Source organism: Sceloporus undulatus, chromosome 6 (genome assembly GCF_019175285.1).
Source record: "Sceloporus undulatus isolate JIND9_A2432 ecotype Alabama chromosome 6, SceUnd_v1.1, whole genome shotgun sequence".
Lineage (NCBI taxonomy): Eukaryota > Metazoa > Chordata > Lepidosauria > Squamata > Phrynosomatidae > Sceloporus > Sceloporus undulatus.
The window spans coordinates 24615122-24620926 of NC_056527.1; the positions used below are offsets into that span (position 1 = coordinate 24615122).

Here is a 5805-nt window from a genome sequence, read left to right on the forward strand (position 1 = left end):
AAGGTCCATAGTATTAAAAGTTTAATAGAAAGCCTTGTGAAGTAAGGAGCTGGGAGGAGAAGAAGGGGTGGAGGACGCAAACAGCCAGAGGAAATACAGAGCCGTGAGAGACCTTCTGCTTCAGAAACCATCCAGGGAGAAGAGCTTGGGGTTCTGCAATCTCTCCTGCCCAAACTTAGGCTGCCTACTTTCTAGTTGGAGGTTGGAAATGTAATTTTTTTGGATGAAAACTCACCAACCATGCTGGCTGGGGTTCCAATCCCCTACTCACCAAAAACAAAAGCCTTCACTACACTATTCTATTTAATGGGAGTAGAGCATCCACAGATTTTTGTTTCTGCAAGGGACCTGGAACCAAATCCCATTAGATACCAAGGGCCCACTATATTAGAACAGCGTACTAGTATTCCTTTTTGTTCTTCCTTCTCTCCCTCCCTTTCTCTTTATAGTTTCCTTTCTACACTCTTTGTTTATATTTTGCTTTCCTTTGCTCTTTGTTTGCCTAATTCTTCTCTTTCTAGTTCAATAACTCAACAAAGATGTATTCAAAAAGTTTAGTTTATCTGTTCCAGCAAAAATTTAAAAGATATTTGTGACGCTTTGACCACTAACAGATTTATTGCAGCATAAGTTTTTGTGGACTACAACTGACTTAATTAGATGCCAACTGAGTTTAATGTGTCTAGTCTACAAGAGGTTATAGCACAACATTTGTTTATCTATGTGTATATGTGTAAGTGTTTTTGTGCATGCATTGTTGGTCTTAGAGCCCCAAACCAGGGATACAGCTCTGGGGGGGGGGGAGGGGAGAAAAGGAGGACATTGGTTCTCCCTAAAAATTGTCCTTCAAATTTCACACATTGCAGAGAGTGAGACACTGAAAACCATTCCCATTTAGAACTCTTATATTTACTATGTTTGCATGCCTTTGGTAATTGCCACTTTTCTTTGGATGCCTAAACTGTATATGTAAATGCTTAACTAAAGTTTTAAATTACTGGAATGCTTGAAATCTGTGGACTGAAGGAAAATTTGGGATTGCAAATCCACTTAGCCCTAACAAAGAGAGCTAGGAATTATGGAGAGCTTTATGATTCTCAGCCTATAACAGAACATAGTAGTCATGGCTAACTTAAGTCCTGGTTATTTCAATGGGTCTATTCTAAGCACAACTCGATCCAACCCACTATTCTGGTATGATGTTTAAGATTAATATAATTTGTAAGGCTTGTAATGAGTGATTTACACCTTTATACTCAATCTGAGAATAGTTCGAATATGTTATTTTGAAGAGGTGAAATGTTCATTGGAGATCTTTGTGAAGGCAGCACCTACAGTAATGCAGTGGACTTAAACCCCATTTTAGCATATACACTGATATGGCTCAGTGATATTGTCTAGACATATTTGCTGTCCAGAATTTAATGTGTATCTAGTTTAACCTGACTTGCGTCTGACACGATTCCTCCTGGACCTGCAGTAGATTCCAGGTAGTTCCTTCAGGTCTGTTTCCACAATAGCCATAGTTGGACATCTGGCTGAGGGTCCACCAGGGAGAATCTCTTGACTTTGCTGGTCCTCTTCCTTGCTATTTCTGCCTTTTTATTTGCTCTGGCCAGAAAGGATGGTCAAACAAGACAATAAGATAACAGCAAATTAGACTGAGAAGGATGAAGGTCTGCTGAGGGAAAGGAACTCATATTGAGGACATCTTCTTTATGTATCTCCCCTATTCAAAGACAACAAAACAAACCTGGAGTCAGTAATAATAATAATAATAATAATAATAATAAGTTTTATTTATAGACCGCTATTCCGCAATGATCATAACGGTGTACAGTAAAAATTGCAATACAAAATTAGCCCCTACCCACCCTCTCACTCCCTCCAGGCTGGTTGATGACAGTTGACCGTGGAGGGAGGGCTCTGTCACTTCAGGGCAGTCCTGATGGTGTAGACACCAGGAGCTGTTTTAAGCTTGAAAATAAATTGTTAAAATGAATTCATTACCCCAATTTGTGATATTTTCCAGCAACAATTCAAACAGTTGTCAGTCAATGCAATGGGCATTACTTTAGAGTTGTGATTAATATTTCTCATTACATTGTTAGTTTAAATTGTTATTTTTCAATTTAGCAATTTAACAAATTAATGAATGAGTCAATTCACTATTTTTCTAAATTTTCATAGCATTTTAATGGGTATAAATTAAATGCTTCTCTAAAGGTTTAATCTTAACATACTGTGGTCCAGAATCTGGAAGTAACTATATTGCCTGTCTTTCCCTCAACTTGATTGTTTCCACGAGGGCAAGCAGAGGAAGGATTCCAGCATAGAGATGCAGTGAGGGATGTGGTCCACAAAACACAGTTTAGTATACAACTTCATATCCTTTAAAGGATATGAAGTTCTATACAAAACTGTGTTTTGTGGACCCTCTATGGATATGCACTCTGGTTAGAGGGTCTGGGGCTACAGCCACCCCGTTTTCCACACCCTGAATTCCTACAAGTTGTACTTCCCATTTCCAGTGCAGTCAGAAGGGACCAGAAAGGACAATGGTGGTGGGACTAAAGGATGGGGTGTACTTCTCTGGGTGAATGTCTGTGCCTTTTTTTAGTTGAGAGTCAGCCATATTGGAGGCAACAACAACATGAACCATAATTTCAGAGATGTAATAATTGTAATTTCATAATTGAGTTAGAAATGTTAATTTCATGATTTATGAGATTGTATGGAACAGGACAGAAGTAACTGAGTGCTGGGAGGGCAGTGTTACAAATATTGAGGATATGCATCCCAAGGAACAAGGCGGTTACACCAATATAACCCAATGCATGCACAGTGCACACACAAGGGGAAGGAAAAATGCATACCAGACACCAGAGCAATGAAAGAAGCAGGCAATAAAAGGTGGATGGTCTGGAGACATCAAACTATGCTCCAAATGAAATGTACTCCTGCATGGATTTTAAACAGCATATTCAAAAATCATATCAACAGTTATGATGGTGTCTAGTTCACCTGCTAATACGACTGAGGCATAAATGGGGAGCAGTTTGCAGTTTTAATTTTTCCAAGGAAGACATATTATCATCTTCTAAAGCAGAGGTGGTAACAAAATGCAACTTTGGGTCTGCAATCAGCCCTTCAGAAACTGTTGTAGGCTCTGCTGACCCCGTTTTTTTCTGGCTCCAAAGAAAGGGAGGCAAATGCCCTCTCCTGAAAGCTGCTGGAAATGGTGATTCACCTTTTAGAAGTCACAGGCCTACTCTGCATCATTTAATATATTTTTTAATAAAATCATTTTCTTAAAACCAGATCTGGATTTTGGCCCCATCTGGGATTTGTTCATTTATTTTGGCATCTTTGACAGTCCATGGTGTGGACTGTCAAAGATGCCAGAACAAACAAACAAAAAATCCCAGAGGTGGCCAGAAGTTCAGGTCTGGTCTGGAGAACGTGATTTCATTAAAAAAAGGGGGAAAAAAAAAGGGGGGGGGATAGTCAGGGTGCCAGGAACAGAAAATTGCCAAAACAAACAAACAAAAAAAGCCCCTTCCCTGGACAGCTGCAGCTGACCATCCCTTTCTTAAACCTTGTCCATATACAGTTGACCCTCCTTATCCATGGATTTTTCATCCACCGATTCAAGCATCCACTGCTTGAAAACATATTTTTAGAAAGGTATAAATTCCAAACAGCAAACCTTGATTTTCCATTTTATATAAGTGACACCATGTTGCTCTGCCATTATATTTAATGGGACTTGAGCATCCACTAATTTTGTTATCCACAAGGGATCCTGGAACCAGACCCCAGCGGATAACAAGGTCCCACTGTAATCCTATGCATGCATTTTCAGAAGTCAGTCTCCCTTGGCTGCATGCATCTAATGGACTAATAGGTAAGTGCATTGATAAGCGGTATAGAAATGCTATTGCTAAGTGTGCATAGGACTGCAGCCTTGCTTTTTAATAGGCTTTCTGCAGCTTTTTCTCCCCTTGAAGAAACTCTCTCAGGACCATGTGAGGCTGAAGGGCAGTCTGAGCAGCCGATTTTGGGGAGGGCTGGAGCGCAGGTGTCTCTGTGGCGCAATCGGTTAGCGCGTTCGGCTGTTAACCGAAAGGTTGGTGGTTCGAGCCCACCCAGGGACGGAGGCTGTGCTTTTGGCTCTCCGGCAAAGGAGCCTTCCTTTTATCCGCCTCAGGAAGAGAAATGCAAAGGGAGAAGGGGTGGGAGGTATTCCGAATTAGGTTCAGTTGGAGGGCGGAGGAAAGGCTCAGGGGGTGGGAAGGAAGGGGAAAAGTATCCCAAGGCACCGCAGCCTCAGCCGAGCCATTTGCAAGAGGTTAAGAGAGGATTTGGTGCATTTTAGTTGGAGCATTGGAGGCAAAAAGGGCAGAGTGACCAGATGCCCTCACCGCCAAGGAGGAGGACAAGGCACTGCAGAATGTGGGGCATTACAAATAAATAAATAAATAAATAAATAAATAAAAGCTAAAACACTCATATAAATATCAATTCATGCTCAAACTGGAGGTCATTTTCAGTAACATCCAGACTGATGGATTAACCAATAAAGCCCAATAAAGGTATCATTGCTTGGATGTCATTGGATTTGCTGTATGGCCAACAGGGCTGCCTTTAGACGCTTTTAAAAGGTTATTTTGGAATCCCTCCTGGACTGGAGGTTGAAATGTAGGACAGGTCCTGGGAAAGGAGGGCGTCCGGTCCCCTGGGGAAAGACGGGGGGGGCTGTTATGTAAGGAGCTCCAAAAGCAGAGCAAGCCAGGCTTGCTGCCGGGGCTGGCTTTCTCTCCAGAGGAGCCTTGCTTTTGGCCTGCTGCCTCCCCAGAGCAGCTCTTCCAGGAGAGGCCCCGAAAGGGGAGAGAGCGCCAGGGAGCCCTCCATTGCCTTTCCAGCCTCTCCAGCCTTTGCTCTGCTCCCAGAATTGAGCAGATCATGTCCTCCGAGAAATGTCCTAGATATCCTCTCCATCGTAGCATCTCTACCAAGGACTGAAACAACAACATGCTGCAGGCACCTAACATTTAACAATGGTTTCTTCTTCTTCTTCTGTTTGGCTTGTAACATCTTGTCTGATGAAGAAGAAGCCCATGGAGCTTCGAAAGCTTGCAACAAGGATATTGTTGGCCAATAAAGGTATCACTGATGATGGATTTTTCTCCTAGAAATGTAAATTGCAAGCTTCTTAGTCATGCTCATAAAAAAAAGGGGGGAGCGCTTTGGGATTCCTCCTGGAGAGAAATGTAGGACGCGTCCTGTAAAAGGAGGACCTCTGGTCCTGTGTGATGATCCCACCTTCCCAAAAAGCCACCCTGCTACACTCTCCGACTCCAATCGGCATGGATGTGTCTGTGTTTATTTCAAAGCAGGTTTTAATCTCAGGAGGGGGAGGAAACCCTGCCCAGGGATGGGTGCCAAGGAGGGAGGGACTCTTATGTAAGAGGAAGGAGAGGGAAGCCGAGCCAAGTGGGCTTGTTTTCTGCTTCGTGTTTGCCTCCTCCTCCTCCTCCAGCTCCAGCCTCTGGCTGACTGTCTCCTAAAGAGAGGCTTTTGGATCCTTCCAAACATAAATTCATAACGGAGCTGCAGCTGGTTTTCCAGGTCCGATCCACACACACACCCCTCCTCCGCCTTTCTTGTTCCCTCCACAGGTATCAAGTTGCTTCATTTGCAAAGAGGGGCCAGACTTCTTCATCTTCATTTTGTATGCCTTTCCTCCTTTTTTCTTTTTTGCCAGAAGTGGCATGGAAATGGTCATCCACACGTCTTTGGGGC

The 5805-nt window shown here is 42.8% G+C and overlaps 1 non-coding gene across 1 annotated transcript; it reads left to right on the plus strand.

Annotated features, from left to right (window-relative positions):
- Positions 1-4083: 4083 nt before the first annotated feature.
- On the plus strand, positions 4084-4157 carry TRNAN-GUU. The gene has a single exon. It is a non-coding gene; the product is annotated as a tRNA-Asn (tRNA).
- The last annotated feature ends 1648 nt before the right edge of the window (positions 4158-5805 follow it).